This window comes from Oryctolagus cuniculus, chromosome 12 (genome assembly GCF_051225735.1).
Source record: "Oryctolagus cuniculus isolate XC-2025 breed Fujian yellow rabbit chromosome 12, ASM5122573v1, whole genome shotgun sequence".
In the NCBI taxonomy this organism is placed as follows: domain Eukaryota; kingdom Metazoa; phylum Chordata; class Mammalia; order Lagomorpha; family Leporidae; genus Oryctolagus; species Oryctolagus cuniculus.
In genome coordinates, this window is record NC_142878.1 from 37,010,932 (window position 1) to 37,027,996 (window position 17,065).

Genomic DNA, 17,065 nt, shown 5'->3' on the forward strand with positions numbered 1-17,065 from the left:
AGAGTACCTGGCATATGAGTCTAGTAGGGTCTTAAGATTTGTTGAATGAATCAACAAGAGCCTGTAGTTTAGCAGAAAGAAAAACATTTTCCTTGTTGTGGTGATGGTTTAATAGCACAAAGAATTGGGTGAGAACACACATGTTAAAGTTGCCTTAATTCTATAGATTTGGTTGATTTTGAAAACTGTCCACTACAGAGGATACCTATTTTTGGAGTATGAATGTGCCACTGTGTCTACTTTTGTTGAGGGTAGATTTCTCAGCCTCAGTTCCCCCCCTTTTTTTCTGTAAAGTAACCACAGAATTCAAACTTGAATTTTTCTTTCTCCCCTTCTTGGTCTATAGAAAACCAAATCAGAAAATAATCAGATATAAATATCTTATTTTGGAAGTAATTAGAATACCTTCTGAGGTTACATGTATAGGGGCACAATAGAGAAATGGGTTCAAAAAGGGTTTTGTTTGCATATGGTAAGCTTAATTGATATTTTTAGCTTTTTGAGGAACTAGTAACCAGAATTGCTGGCTTAGAATTTTTTTTTTTTTTTTTTTTTTTTTTTTTTTTGCAGGTGAAAGCGAGCAAGTGAATTTGTGCTCAAGAAAACTCTGAAAGAGGTTCTGTATAGATGCCAATTCTGCAAAAGTTTTGGAACTCAGGATATGTAACTATTGCTAAACCTGAGAATTAGAAGTTTGGCACTGTGTGTGCTTCAGAGGGGAAGAGGGACCTGAGTAGGGAGTTGCTGCGTGGCTTCACAGAAATGGCAATGAGCCAGAATGGGAAATAATTTCACTCGCTATTGATTAGCATGTTTATTGTTAAAAGCTAATTTTCTGTAACAGAGGCGATTTAGCAGGGTTTCTGGAGATTTTTTTTAAACCTCCAGGCACAATCAACATTTAAATTTTTTAAAGCATCCCACACACTGAAGATATTCATACTCATCTAAGAGAATCAAAATTAGAAGTTAGCAAAAATATACAGACTGTTGGTATATTTTACATTTTAAAAATGTTTATTCATTTATCATTTTCATCTAATTGAGATACGGAGTGACACATGGAGAGGGAGAGGAGGGAAAAGAGAGGGAGAGGGAGGTTGAGGAGGGAGGGAGGGGGAGAGAGAGAGAAAGAGGGAGGGAGAGAGGGGGAGAGAGAGAAGGAGGGAGAGAGAGAGAAATAGACATATCTTCCATCTGGTGGTTTATTCCCTAAATTCCCACAACAGCCAGGACTGGGCCAAGCTGATGCTAGGATCCAGGAACTCCATATGGGTTTCCTGTGTTGCTGGTAGGGACCTAAGCACTTGAGCCATCATCTGAAACCTCCCAGGAAGCGTTAACAAGAAGCTGGATGGAAAGTGGAAGAGCCAGGACTTGAACTAACAGGCTGATATGAAATGCAGGCCTCCCAGGTGGTTGCTTAACCCACTATACCATGAAGCCTGCCCCTATTTTGCATTTTTAATTAAAACATTGGAGCTCCCACAAGTAAATCCCATGATATCACAGGTTAGTTCAAATACATTTTTGAGGCAGCAATAAAGAAAATCAAGGGAGAGAACATATTCTCTTTGGTTTGAATTAAAAACCAAATTAAAACCAGAACATCAACCTCTAAAAAGCTCTTTTAAAAAATTCCTTCTATTTATGTAATAAAAAACCTGCCTAGTTGAATTTTCTTTGATTCATCTTGTTGACCATGCTTGACTTATGATACCTATAAACACTGATGCATACTTTGGTGACTGTGTGTTCCCAGAGCAGAATTATGTCAGGGCCCAATGCTAAAGTGCTCTATAGTTACTGTTATCAAATGCTGAATCTCATTTTCCCCATGATAAAGGCGCCTAGTATTAAAACACTGGGTTTATAGATGATAGATGAAAAATGTATTTTTCAAACCATGGCCTTTGTGGTAGAACATGACTTGCTTACTATGGAAATATCTCCAGCTGCCTAGAAACGTTGCCTAGCAACCCTTGGAAACACAGAAAACCCAATATCATCTGAGTTGCTTGTGGGTAAAGGGATTATTAAAAATATCATTTAGAAAAAAAGGACAACAAAGTTTGTTCTGAGCGTGACAACAGCTAATGCTTTCTGGTTTGCTGGTGTTCTGTGTCCTCTTTCTCGCAGTTTCGGGCGCCTTGCACGTTGTTCCCCTGGAATGCTTTAGTTTCTAAGACTCAACAGTGCAGCACAGAGGGTAGCTTGAAGAGGTCATACCCTTGCTGTCAGAGGACGCAGTCCCTCTCTCCCAGCCCTCCCACTGCTAGCTGCTCTTTGCTTTGGTGAGCAGCAACCAGCCAGCAGCGGTCACTTTGATAACTGACTGTTGCAACAGCTGCTGCTTCTTTCAGACCCATCCATTCCGGGGTGGACTGGGAGTGATTTGTAGTTGACTGCTGCACTGGCTCTCTTGTGCTGTCAGCCAATGCTGGGGGCAGCTTGTTCCTGGAAGAGGACCCTGAACTCTTGCCCTCTGGTCTAATGCCCTTGCTTCTGTCCACATGTTCTACTGAGGTGGTGGCACAAAGCTCCAAAAGCCTCCACTTCTACACCAGGCTGATGTGTGTTCTGTGTTATAAACAAAGCAAAATGACTGACTGTTCAAACTGCTATGATCCTTTGGGTCCTAGGATTAGAAGAGTGTTCACTCGAACAAGTGTGGTAGGTATCTCAGTCCATTTGGGCTATTACAACAAAATACTGTAAACCGGGTGGCTTCAAATACAAACATGTATTGCTCACAGTTGTGAGGCTCAGAAGCCCAGGACCAAGGCATCTTTCTAGTTCATAGATGGCTGCTTTTTGCTATAACCTCAGGTGATGGAAGGGCTGAATGAGCCCCCTTGGGCCTGTTTTCTAAGTTTACTAATCCAACTCATGAGGGGAGAGCCTTCCAAAGGCCCCACTGATTCCTTCTGATGCTATCACTTTGTGAGTGAGGATTTCAACACATGCATTCGAGGGATATGCAAACAGATCATAGCCTTGGGTTTTTAATTCATATAACAGAAAATAAATCTTAATTTTAATACATGAGTTTTATTCTGTCCAAGTTGAAAGAATATAGCTTTGAGTATAAATGTATTTTCCTAATTGGCTTTCTTTCTTCTCCCCTTTAAAAAGAGATGTATATATTTATTTATCTGAAAGGCAGAGTGGCAGAGAGGGAGAGAGGGATGAAAGGAGAGAGACAGAGAGAGTGATATTTTCTATCTGCTGGTTTATTACTCAAGTGACTGGAATAGCTAGGTCTGGGCCAGGCTGAAGCCAGGGGCCAGGAACACCACTGGGGTCTCCAACTCCATCAGCAGGAGGCAGATACTTGAACAGTTAGGCCATCTTCTGCCGCCTTCCCAGGTGCATTTGCAGGAAGCTGGACTGCAAGTGGGAATCAAACCGGCACTCTGATATGCGATGCCAGTGTCACAAGTGGCTGTTTAATCCGCTGTGCCACAGTGCTAGGCCCTTTCTGAAAGACTGAAAAATTTATCTCCATCTGAATTTGAACTTTTATTACTAATTATAATCCCAGTAAGCTAGCACCTTTAATTTCTACAGAATTGTAGTCTACAGAAGACTTGGACTTTGGTGCTCTTTGATCTGCACAACTGCTTTTATTTTTAAAAGATTTATTTATTCATTTGAAAGAGTTACACAGAGAGAGGAGAGGCAGAGAGAGAGGATGGGGGAAGAGAGAGAGAGGTCTTCCATTTGCTGGTTCACTCTGCAATTGGCTACAACAGCCAGAGCTGTGCCGATCTGAAGCCAGGAGCTAGGAACTTCTGGGTCTCCCATTTGGGTGCCTAAGGACTTGGGGCCTAAGGGCTTGGTCCATTTTCTACTGATTTCCCAGGCCATAGCAGAGAGCTGGATCAAAAGTGGAGCACCCGGAACTAGAACCGGCACCCATATGGGATGCCTGCACTGCGGGCTGCGGCTTTACCTGCTACGCCCTGCACAACTGCTTTTGAGAAGGGCAGTGTTATGTCCATTTTAAAGCTGTAGAAGGTGGTGTTCAAAGAGATGAGATGATTTGTTTAATGTTTTTAGTAAGTGGAAGGCAATTTTTGAACTTGAGTTTTCTGGTTTCTAGCCCAGTGTGATTATTAATAAGCATTTGGGATGAGTTCGTCTATAAGGAGGAAAGCAGACACGATGAGTGTCAAGTTCTCTGAACTGGAAGGCCTGTACTGGACTCCCTGTATAATTTTGTGTGTGTGTGTGTGTGGGGGGGAAATTACAGCTCTATGGACAAGGATTTTTCTCATCCATTTTGTTAAAGAAGTAAAGTCATGGCCGGCGCTGTGGCTCACTTGGCTAATCCTCTGCCTGTGGCGCCGGCATCCCATATGGGCACCTGGTTCTAGTCCCGGTTGCTCCTCTTCCAGTCCAGCTCTCTGCTGTGGCCCAGGAGGGCAGTGGAGGATGGCCCAAGTGCTTGGGTGGGCCCTGTACCCACGTGGGAGACCAGGAGGAAGCACCTGGCTTCTGGCTTCGGATCGGTGTAACTCTGACCGTAGCGGCCATTTGGGGGGTGAACCAACGGAAGGAAGACCTTTCTCCCTGTCTCTCTGTCTCTCTCTCTCACTCTATCTGTCAAATAAATTAAAAAAAGAAGTAAAGTCATATAATCTCTAAATCTTAAAAAAATTTTCCCCCTTTTTATGGTGGATATTTAAATTTTTTAATTAATTTTAAGAGAACAGATTTCATGCATTCCTTAGGTACAGTTCCAAGGAGACAACCACTCTTCCCTCACTCTCTGTTTACCCCCAATCTTTCCCTCCTCTCTCTCCATCAGTTTTTGCAAAGATATGATTTTAATCCACTCTATATTCACAGGCTTAATTTGCCACTAATCCTAATACTCAACAAGTAAATAAAAGGAAGATCATTGTATCACAGGAGTATAAACAAGAGGTGCTCAGAATAACTTCCCAACACTCTCTTTTCCAAGTCACTTATTCAATTATTAGTTTATTTAATTCAATATGCAAGCACAAATGCATGCATTTCAAATATTTGTTGAGCATTGGTCCATCACTATTATAGGCACTGAGATTCCAAGGTAGATTCATTGATTCCCCAAAAAACAGTGCAAATGAGGGTAATTGTGCCCTAAGACACTTTAAGTTTCATGTGCCAAATGCTTTCATATGGGCATATTTGTAGCTGTATGAGAAAAGGTCAGATATCCAAATTAAATTACTTTTGGTGAAAGTATGACATTGTTTTTAATAACAGCAAGTCTTCTGGGAAACAAGCATAGTGGAATAAAGAGTTCAAATGATGTTGTGATAACATTCACCTTCTCTTGATTTTATTGCACCTACTTGACCCTTAGCTGCTGCTGATAGCTGCCTGGAGTGACTGGGCATGACCCCAGTCTATTAATGAGAAGGTGCCCAGATATATCAGTGACCTACCCCCTCCCAAATATGTAACTGTGAAAGTTCATGTGGTAGAATTAGCTAAATACACACACTCCAGAAACAAAGCTATGTTATAGTATCTTTGTAAATGACACTGCCATGCACTCTCATTCCAATTTGTAAAGAACATTTAACATGAAATTTTAAGTCATGGGCAATGTTTTAGATTTTTTATTTTATTATATTTTTGTCATAACTATTTTATATTTTTTAATTTTACTTTTAATTCATTTTTAATAGATTCAATATGATTTATAGACACAGTTCTAAGAACATTATGCTATTCCCTTCTCCCTTCCTTCCTCCCTCCCTTCTTCTCTCTCCCTTCCACCCTTTTTCCTTTTCCCTTTGTGTCTTTTTTTTGTTTTGTTTTTACTTTTTGAGATGACATATTTTAAAGTTACATTACAGTTAAAAGGGTTAGCACTTCACCGAATCAGAAGTTTAACTGGTAAAAAGATTTTTGCTTTTTAAAATTTTTAATAAAGAATATAAGTGGTGTGACTAACGTCACAATTAGTTGCATTTCCAAAGAAAACTCCAGTAGTAATAGTTATACACTGCTGTTCAACAAGGAGGCAGTTCCTGGTTTGAGGCTTGTTCCTCATTTGATTTCTTCTCTCTTGAAGAACTAATTTTATTTTTCAGCAGAAGCCCTAAAGGAAAGATATTAATCCATTTCTTGCTCTTTCAATTTAGTGTGAATGCTTAACTGATGTCTTACCCAGTGCTGAGCACCTTCCATATACTACCTGAGTTCGTTTCAGCAACTCTGAGAATGGAGGTCTATAATACCTGAATTCCCACTGTTGGTGGGAATGTAAAATAATTCAGCCATTATGGAAAACAGTATAGAGCTTCCTCAAGTTGAGCTACCCTATGGCCCAGCAATCCCTCTAGGTGAATATCTAAAGGAGATGGAATCTACACCTCATAAAAATATCTTCATTTCTTCATTTTGGCCTCATGCAGTATGGCTAAGATGTGGACACAACTGACGATGTATGGATAAGGAAATTTTGGCATGTAATTGTATATATAGTGGATTATTACTCAGCCTTAGAAAAGAAGATCTACTAGGTACAATATCTTGGATGAAACTGGAGGACATTAGGCTAAGTGAAGGAAGCCAGACACATAAAGAAAAATACTATGGGTTTATTTTTATGTGAAATCTAAGAAAGGAAAAGTCAAATACACAGAGAATAGAAAGGTTATTGAGGGGAGGAACCAAGGAGTTGTAAGTCAAAGAGTGCAAAGTTATGTTTATGAAGATGAGTGAGTCTTGAAATCTGATGTGTAGGACTGTAGTTAATAACATTGTGTTATGGTAATGAGTTCTTTTGATTTTACATTGACTTGGTCTCTGTTTTCAATGTAAGTTGGATTTTCCCATACTAGAATAGCAGGACTTAGTCCCCCTGATACAGTTACTACTTGTTTACCTCTTCCTAGTTCCTGAAGGTGGTTCCTCTAGATATCTATCTTATACAGGTGACCCCTGGTGACCACCTTCCTATGGGTCTGTTAGAGCCAACCCACCTGACTCGCCCCACTGACACCAATACCCAACATGGACAGCACAGATAGGTTCAGTGACCATATCAGCCACAGTGTGACTCTTACTTCCATGAACTTGAGCCCTTTTGCTCAAAATCCACCCATCAGAACTCCAGAGAGAATCCTGCTTGTGTAATGCCCTGAACCCTTTAGACACTTTGGCCCATAGGTCTTTCCCCTTTGTCTCTTGCTTGTCACCAGTTGGCTTAGTCCAAGTTCTGGAAGGCTTCCTTTTCCTATTGGCCCTGAGAGATTGTTCCCCTTTTCTCTCTGGAATCTGTAACAGTTATGTTATTTCATGTGTTTTACTGTCCTGTATTGTTTGTGCCTCACCTGACTGACAGACCCAACCTTAACTTCTTTCACAGTCAGAGCTCTCCTGAAGAGTGATTATGTTGGTAGATATAGACTGGACAGAAGCACATCTCGTATGATGGACACCTGATCTTGGATCTGACACTTATGCATTAGGCTGTCCACCAGCATAAAGAAGTATATTTGGAAAGACAAATTGTAAACAATGTGATCACCTCCCCTGGGGCTCCATCAGGGCAAAGCTAAACTGTCTAGTGAGTTAGAGAGAGAGAGAGAGAGAGAAAGAGAGAGAGAAGGTGAGCTCAAGATTACACTAGAGAAAAATACAACAATTATATAGTGTAAACATGGGAAAATACTAAGAGAGTAGATTTTAAGTCCTTTTTTCCCCACCTACTTCCTGTCCCTGCATCCCTTCACACAATGGAGTAATTGCAAGATGATGGATGTGTAAAGTTTCTTGACTATAGTAATCATTTTACTACATGTATCAAAGTATCAGGGGTACATCTTAAATATATAAGGTAAACTAATTTAAAGAAATGTTTGAAAGAAATTCCAACAAATTTAGCATGAGAATGAAAATTAGTCCAGTCTTCCTCATGACCATAGATGCCATTTGTTTACTCATCTTTCTCAGCCCCATACATGCCCTGTGCTCTCTGCTGCTAGGATGGAAGTCTATAAACTAGATTTCCAAGCTTTCATTGCTGACTGGATTTCTTTTTAGATTAAACTCATGGAAATCTAGTAGAAAAAGAACTTTTCTGCTTTGTGCTCCAACAGTGTGGCAATGCTTGCTGCTTGTGTGATACCTAAGGTAGGGAGACTCTGAACTCCTTAAGCTGAACTAAACCAACATCTTTTCTGTAGTTTTTTTTTTTTTTTGACAGGCAGAGTTAGACAGTGAGAGAGACAGAGAGAAAGGTCTTCCTTCCATTGGTTCACTCCCTAAATGACTGCTATACTGGTGCTGCGCCGATCCGAAGCCAGGAGTCAGGTACTTCCTCCTGGTCTCCCATGCGAGGGCAGGGCCTAAGCACTTGGGCCATCCTCCTCTGCCTTCCTGAGCCACAGCAGAGAGCTGGACTGGAAGAGGAGCAATCGGGACAGAATCTGGTGCCCCAACAGGGACTAGAACCCCGGGGTGCCAGCGCCGCAGGCATAGGATTAGCCTAGTGAGCCGCGGCGACGGCCTTCTGTAGTTCTGACCCTGGTCAAGACAGCATCTTTCTCATGGATTCAAATCCAGTGGAAGTTGTTTCTCCAATTGCACAGCAGCAGATGTAGCTAATGGGTTCCAATTTAGAGACCTGAATACTCTTATATTTAGGGATCACTCTTACTGCTTCCTCATCCTCCTTCCCCTTTTGGCTCCTTCAGCCCTTCTGGAATATATATAACATATTCTGCATATTGAAATCCCTTATTAGAAAAGTTGTGGTTCAGATGGGTGTGCAATCTGATTTGCTAGAGTCTTACCGCAAAGGAGTTTCAGAACAAGGTTTGAAACCAGGCAGGCTGACTGACGTGCAGGACATAAAAAATTATATGCTATTGTAATAAAGGAATATTATCATATTATAATTATGGTATCCACCATGATATTGTGGGGTACATATAGAGAATAAAATAGTTAACATAGTGAAGAAGATTATCAAATCCATCATCTCATGTAGTTATTTACTTTTTTTGTAGTTCTATATGAATTTTATTTTTTTTATTTTTAACTTTTATTTAATGAATATAAATTTCTGAAGTACAGCTTATGGATTACAATGGCTTCCCCTCATAACGTCCCTCCCACCCGCAACCCTCCCCTTTCCCACTCCCTCTTCCCTTCCATTCACATCAAGATTCATTTTCAATTCTCTTTATATACAGAAGATCAGTTTAGCATACATTAAGTAAAGATTTCAACAGTTTGCTCCCACACAGAAACATAAAGTGAAAAATACTGTTTGAGTACTAGTTATAGCGTTAAATCTCAATGTACAGCACACTAAGGACAGAGATCCTACATGAGGAGTAAGTGCACAGTGACTCCTGTTGTTGACTTAACAAATTGACACTCTTGTTTATGGCTTCAGTAATCACCCTAGGCTCTTGTCATGAGCTGCCAAGGCTATGGAAGCCCCCTGAGCAGCTGTTATCCAAGAGTCAAATGATAACAAATGTTGGCGAGTTTGGAGAAAAGGGAGCCCTAACACGCTGTTGTGGGAATGTTGATTGGTGCAGCCATTAAGGAAAACAGTATGGAGGTTCCTAAAGAAATTAAAAATAGAACTACCATGTGACCCAACAATCCCTCTTCTGGGCATATACACAAAGGAAATGGAATCACCACTCATGCTGGACTTTCACTAAAATACCTCATTGGTATTTTAGGACATGACTCTGAGGGAACATATAGGGCTGACACTTCCTTTACAAAGAGCCCCTCATTTTAGGAGTTAATTTGAACTCAATTTGTTTATAATTATGATTGATCATGCACGAATTTGCTGGTATTTAACTACATATCATCTAGATTTGGACCATAGTGTATTTCTTCTTTCTCCAAAACTTCTCCTAACTAAAGTGGAATCCTTCTGTGCACACGTACATCTTTATATATATGAGTAAATATTTTGTATTGCTAGGCAAGACCTTGACAGAGATCTGTGCATATTACAAGGACATAATATTTTATTCTTTACTAAATTTTTTGAACTAGGAGCCTTCTATTAACCTGCTCATTAGTTTTGGCCCACTCAGAGATGGACTTATATTCTCAGGAAATCCTTGGGCCAAATGATTTTTTTAATATTTATTTATTTATTTTTTGACAGGCAGAGTGGACAGTGAGAGAGAGAGAGACAGAGAGAAAGGTCTTCCTTTGCCGTTGGTTCACCCTCCAATGGCTGCTGCGGCCAGCACACGGCGCTGATCCGAAGCCAGGAGCCAGGTGCTTCTCCTGGTCTCCCATGGGGTGCAGGGCCCAAGCACTTATGCCATCCTCCACTGCACTCCCGGGCCACAGCAGAGAGCTGGCCTGGAAGAGGAGCAACCGGGACAGAATCCAGTGCCCCGACCGGGACTAGAACCTGGTGTGCTGGTGCCGCTAGGTGGAGGATTAGCCTGTTGAGCCGTGGCACTGGCCGGGCCAAATGACTTTTACCAGACAGTTATGCCTAGAGTTTATAACAATGTGGTTCATGGGCACCTGAAGCTTTATCACCTGCGGATCTTTTTAACCTTTGGATTTCTGAGTCCCACACCTCAACCTAATGATCCTTAACCTGAGGGAAAGTGAACCCTGGCATCTGCATTCCTGACAAACTGCCCTGGGTATTCTTGAGCACACTGCAGCTTGAGTGGCATCTCCACATTTTCAAAAGGCTAACTGCATGCATGGTGTGCACATCCTTTTTTTTCCATTTTGTTAAAGTACCCGGAGGGGAAACCTTAAAGATCTCCCTCACATTTCCTCCATTTACTTTTACTACTTTCTGCTGTCAATTCTGGTTGCCCCTTCTTTTCCTCTCATGTTAGAGGAAAAAAACGTTTTGTGTGAAAGAGCTATTTGCTCCTTGAATGTTTGCAAAGTTTACATGGCATTTATATATCTTTCAACTTAGTAATTGTCCAATGTGGTCTTTGAAGAGGTGCTGTGTGTACTTCACGCACCACTGAATTTCAATTCCACCAAAATCATCAGTCATTCCCCACCTCTAGGCTGAATATTTGCATCTCTGTCAGCATGAGTCACTAGACCCTGAATGTGAACATTCAATGAAGAAGGTGTTCTGTCAGTGCTGTTAGATGGAGTACAAGTCTGCAGCACTTTGGGCCTCCATCAAACTGGCCTCTCAATCTTTCTATCCTACCCATCTATGAATAACTCCTTTCTTGCAAGCTTCTTCTAACTCTTCTGAAATCCATGGTAACCAGGCCACTGCTAGCACAAGCAACGCAAAAAGGTCAGCTCATGACAGGCCCTACATCCTCACAGTCTTTGTGTGTGTGTACTGTTTATGCAGAGACTAATAAGAGCCCCAAAGAGAGGAGTAGGCAAGTGATGGTGTGTGGGGCCCTGCTCCTCTGCTGCTATTTGGGGTTAGTCATTTTATCTCTGATTTTCCTGAGAGCCCTCAGCCTTGTGTGGTTTAACTGGTTGCTCATAAAAGCCTTGAATTAACCCCTTCTATCTGCGTGACAACACAAACCAAGGTTCCTAGAAAGTGCTTCCAAAATTCCTCTGGACTCTCCAGGGGCCGATGTGAAGAAGGGTATGGGTCAAACTGCATATTCTCTTCCTTTTGGAATATCTAACGAGAATCATTTAGGAGAGAAATATGGTGAATTTAGCTTAATATGAAGTTATTCCATTTTGAAACACTTATTTAACATAAAACAAGGTTATATGGAACATAATCCTATAGAATTCCCTTGGAAATGTACTGAAGAATAAAGAGATTTTGGAGTTTTATTGGCAAATTAATCTTTGCTTGTATTCCCTTCTCATTGGAACCACTGTTGGGTTGTTAGAGGAAGGGTGGAAAAGAAAGAATCTTACTTTGCTTAGAAAGGGCTAACAAGCTTTTGCAATTGCCTTTTAAGTTCAGAATTCAGTTCTCACCTCACCCTGATATTGTAGGTCAAGTATCATATTGTACCAACTGCCTTAACAGCTGTCAGTCCTGCTGTGTCCTGAAACATTCTCTCTGCTCTGGCCACCTGCTCCTTCATGTGCTGCCTCCTTTCTCCCTTCTGTGACCTTTCTCATTGTGTTCTCTATGCTTAGAATGCCCATTCCTCCTACCAGTCTCTTTCATGAAGCCTTTCCTGGCTGGTACGTCCTCTTCTCCCTGCTTAATTAAACAAGAATTCATTCGGCACACCCCAATTATATGAAGGACTAGGTTGGTCTCTCATGACAGGGTAATACTGAAGACAGACATGAGCTTGGTGACTGTGGGAATATGATTTTCTGTCTTCCAAACCCCATTTCAATTTACTTACATGTCATTATAGCAGGTGCGTATACTCAATGCCTCTTTTTATAATTTTCACTTTGAAACAACTGAAAATTTATGTAAAAGTTAAATATGCATATATCTCTAACCCAGAGGCTGTATTTTAATTTCCTTCGTAGTGATACAATTCTTTTGTAGTGGTACAATTTAAGACTACTTACACACAGTTGTCACATTGTTCAAATCTTCAAGTCCTGTTACTCAAATCTCTCTTTTTAAAAGATTTATTTATTTATTTATTTGAAAGGCAGAGTTACAGAGAGGCAGTGGCAGTGGCAGTGGCAGTGGCAGAGATAGAGATAGATAGAGAGAGAGAGAGAGAGAGAGAGGTCTTCGATTTGCTGGTCCATTCCCCAGATGGCCTCAATGGCCGGAGCTGCACTGATCCGAATCCAGGATCCAGGAGCTGCTTCTGGGTCTCCCACATGGTTGCAGGGGCCCAGGGGCTTGGGCCATCTTCTACTGCTTTCCCTAGCCACAGCAGAGAGCTGGATTGGAAGTGGAGCAGCGAGGTCTCGAACTGGTGCCCATATGGGATGCCGGCACTATAAGTGGCAGCTTTACCTGCTAATGCTACAGTGCCAGCCACACAACTCCAATCTCCAACTTGGAATGATTCTTTAGTTTTCTTTTGACTTTCCAGGACCCAGGAAAGTTACAAAGATTACAAGGGATTTGGACTTGTTTGATGATTCTTCATGATAAGACCCAGGATTCCATGTAAGTGATGCTTTGGTCTTGTTATTTCATCCTAGCTGATGCAGTTGATTGTCTACTTGTCTCATTGCTTGAGGTGTTAACTTTGATCCCTCAATTAAGATGTCTTTCATGTTTTCCACTGTAAATTTATCTTTCTTTTTCTTTGAAGTACTTTGCAGAGAGACACTAGGATACTAGGTAACATCTACTCATACCACTTTTATCTATGAGCATTAGTATCCATCAAGGTTTGTTGCATAAGTTAATTATTACCAAAATGGTAGTCAAATGGTAATTTTATTATTTCATTACAAGTTGATATTCTACAGCATGTAAGGTTGTATTATATGTAGATGTATTGGTGTATATGCATGTGTAGACCGATCAACCCTAATCTGAAGATCCGAGATCTGAAATACATCAAAGTCTGCTACTTTTGGAGCATTGAAATGATACCCCAAGTAGAAAATTCCACACCTGACTTCATGTGATGAGTTGGAGTAAAAAATCAGGCACACGAAGAAATATTGCATAAAATTTCATGCAGGCTACGTGTGTAAGGTATATATGAAACACCAGTGAGTTTTGTGTTTAGATTTGGGTACCATCCCCAAGATATTTCATCCGTCTATTTGTAAATATTGCAAACTGAGCAAATTTGATATATAAACCACTTCTGGTCCCAAGTTTTTCTGAGATGTGATACTAAATCATATACACATTTACATCTCCCTGTATTTTCATACCTATCTGTCAAGATATATACGGAAAAGTAGTAATTCACTTTGATACCTTCAGTGCCAATCCAACATGACAGGGGTAATTCTTGCTTTCCCTTTTTTACATCTGTACTTCTCTTATATGACAGCCAAAAGCCTGGTTCCGCTGTTTTCAATACATTTACTTGTTTATTCAGTGCTCCAAGTAATCAGCCAGTGCTCTGACCTCATTTGACTGCTTACTTGTGTAGGCACGGGCTGTCATCACAGGGCTGTTTCCCTCCCAGGGACGGAGGGAGTGGAGATGGGGAGCCAGGTCATCACATTTTGTATGTGTATAAAAAGAAACAGGTATCTTTAAATTTAAAATCTTGACAGATATAAAAATACCTCTCCCACTTTTTTATGCTTCTATATATATATGAAAGTAAGCTTGTTATTTTCCTTTAAAACAAACAAAATGAACCGGTAAAGATGATGACTCTATGAACAAAAATATTGCATTAACTCTATGATATAAAGGGGTTAGTTTGCCTACCTATTTGAACTCCAAAGTGCATGGCTGATAGTCATTTGCACTGGTTCTTACCAGGAATCTAAGCTCCTTGTGGTCAGAAACTGGCTTCTGTTGGTTTTTATTATTATTATTATTTTATTTGACAGGCAGAGTGGACAGTGAGAGAGAGAGACAGAGAGAAAGGTCTTTCTTTACCGTTGGTTCACCCCCCCAATGGCCGCTGCGGCCGGCGCACCGCGCTGATCCGAAGCCAGGAGCCAGGTACTTTTCCTGGTCTCCCATGGGGTGCAGGGCCCAAGCACTTGGGCCATCCTCCACTGCACTCCCTGGCCACAGCAGAGAGCTGGCCTGGAAGAAGGGCAACCGGGACAGAATCTGGCGCCCCGACCGGGACTAGAACCCGGTGTGCTGGTGCCGCAGGCGGAAGAATTAGCCTATTGAGCCGCGGTGCTGGCCTTGTTTGTTCTTAAGACAGTGGCACACCTTGCACCAGGGGAGTGGAATGTGTGTCTAATTTGTTAAATTGATTGTTTTCCTCCACTCAGAATTGACCACCTCTTCTACAGGATAAACTTATTCATTATTCTGAAATTGTGTGCAAATAGCTTCAGCCTACACAAATACCTCACTTACAATGTGTTAGAACCTTGTTGGAAAAGCAGAGGTATATATCAGAAAATATATTTTCTTTTCCTCCTTGGTTGCATGACTTTCGAGAGTCATCATAAATGACACAGTAACTATCCAGACCAGGAAGTTCACGACTGACTACTTCAGAGGAAACAAATAAATAGTCATTGATGTTTTCCACTCTGGGAAAGCAACTGTGCCAAAGACAGAAATTCAGGAAAACTATCCAAAATGTACAAGACTACTCCCAATGTCTTCTTTGTATTTGGATTCTAAACTCATTTTGGTGGTGACAAGACCATGGGATTATACTATGATAAGTGGACAGACACATGTACTTAGAAGACATTGCCTGCATGAGAAGAAAAAGACCTCAAGAAAATAGTGAAAGGAATGCAAGAACAGGATGAAGCAGGTCAGAGGAACTGCCAAGGCCAACATTCGTGCTGGCAAAGAACTGAAGGAGTACAGATTTTTCAGTGACTTTATCTATGGTGATTGTGTGAATTTTTCATGAGAATTAATAACTTCAGAATTTTGAAAAAGAAAATCTATTAATAGATGAATAATGTCCCTAATGAGGAAAATAGAAAGAAAAAATAATGTGAAGAAAAAAGGAGGCATTACAGAAATACTTATTTCATAAAATTACTGGTGATTACTTTTTTTTTTAGCAAATGAAATGGTATGCAATGAATGGATTGTGTTTGAAAACAAAATAATCAATTAATTGTTAAGGGAGCTATGTACAAAACTCTGACATTGATATAAAATGGAATAGCAGTTGCAAAAAAGCTTAATAGTGGACTTATTTTTAGGTATAATCTGTTGGCATTTTGCCTGGTGTGTGGGAGTCTTGACCAGGCCTTGAGTCCATGTTTTACTTTACTAGGTGCAAGTTATAACAACATCAAGGCCCCACTATAGGAAAATCCTCCTCCAATACTTCTTATCATGGGGTCTGTAATTCAGTTGTCATTCTATTGTCACTGCCATCTTCTTAAACATGACTTAAGGACAGGTTTCTTTAAAAATTTTCCCCACTACCATGGGCTATTTTCATTCCTCTGCTGGCCTAATAAATTAGTTTTTGAATCAACTTAATTTATAGCCTAGTTTAGAAAGATTAAGCAAATGATGACTGACAACTGATAGCATAACAGCCAAGGTTAAAAATACAATTTCCACTTCATTAAACTCCACAGAAAAGATTAACCTTTAACAATTGTGTAATCTAAGCTAGGTTAACAAAAGCCTTCTGGTTGACTTGCTTGTGACATTTGTGGAAAGATGACCTCATTTTGCTTTATAAACACCTCCCACTCATATAAATATAATCAATTTGAAATTTACTTGAAGAGATATACTTACAAACAAGTTTAGTCTAAATAAGATATTAATTAGTGGGACTTTCTAAGATTGAAGATGGAGGCTGATGTGGACTTTAGGATTACAGAAGATGTATTTATCTTATGGTTTTGATGACATTATCAGAAAAGGTGACATATTTCAAATCCCACTTATAAGACTGGGCTTTCACAGAATGTTATATAGATAAAATGTCCCTCTATAGAATAACACTATTTCTCACTCTTGCCCAGTTCAGCCTTCTCTGATTGCTCTGACAATTTATATCTTATTTTAAAAATTTTATTTAAAGTATGCAAATTTTATGTGCTTCATATATACAGATTTAGTAACACAGTGATACTTCCCACCCTACATACCATCCTGCTCATGCTGCCACCCTTCCTCCTCCTTCCTCTGTTGTCCCCTCTGTTAATTTTTTTTAAAGATTATTTATTTATTTGAATGTCAGAGTTACACAGAGAGAAAAGGAGAGGCAGAGAGGGAGACAGAGAGAGAAAGGTCTTCCATCTGCTGATTCACTCACCAACTGGCTGCAATGGCCGGAGCTGTACAATCTGAAGCCAAGTGCAGGGGCCCAAGCACTTGAGCCATCCTCCACTGCTTACCCAGGCCTTAGAAGAGAGCTAGATCAGAAATGGAGCAGCTGGGACTCAAACTGGCACCCATATGGGATGCCAGCACTGCAGGCGGCAGCTTTACCTGCTATGCCACAGTGCCACACACCTTACCCTCAACCCCGTTAATTTTTACAATGATTACTTTTCAGTTTACTTTATACTCATAAGGTTAGCC

At 40.5% G+C, this 17,065-nt stretch overlaps 1 long non-coding RNA gene across 1 annotated transcript in view; it reads left to right on the plus strand.

Moving 5' to 3' along the window:
• LOC100345707 (uncharacterized) overlaps nucleotides 1-13,077 on the plus strand; it is a 226,934-nt gene extending 213,857 nt beyond the window's left edge. Inside the window, exon 5 of the long non-coding RNA XR_016217375.1 lies at nucleotides 12,981-13,077. This is a non-coding gene — a long non-coding RNA (uncharacterized LOC100345707). The remainder of the gene's footprint in view (nucleotides 1-12,980) is intronic.
• Nucleotides 13,078-17,065: the final 3,988 nt, after the last annotated feature.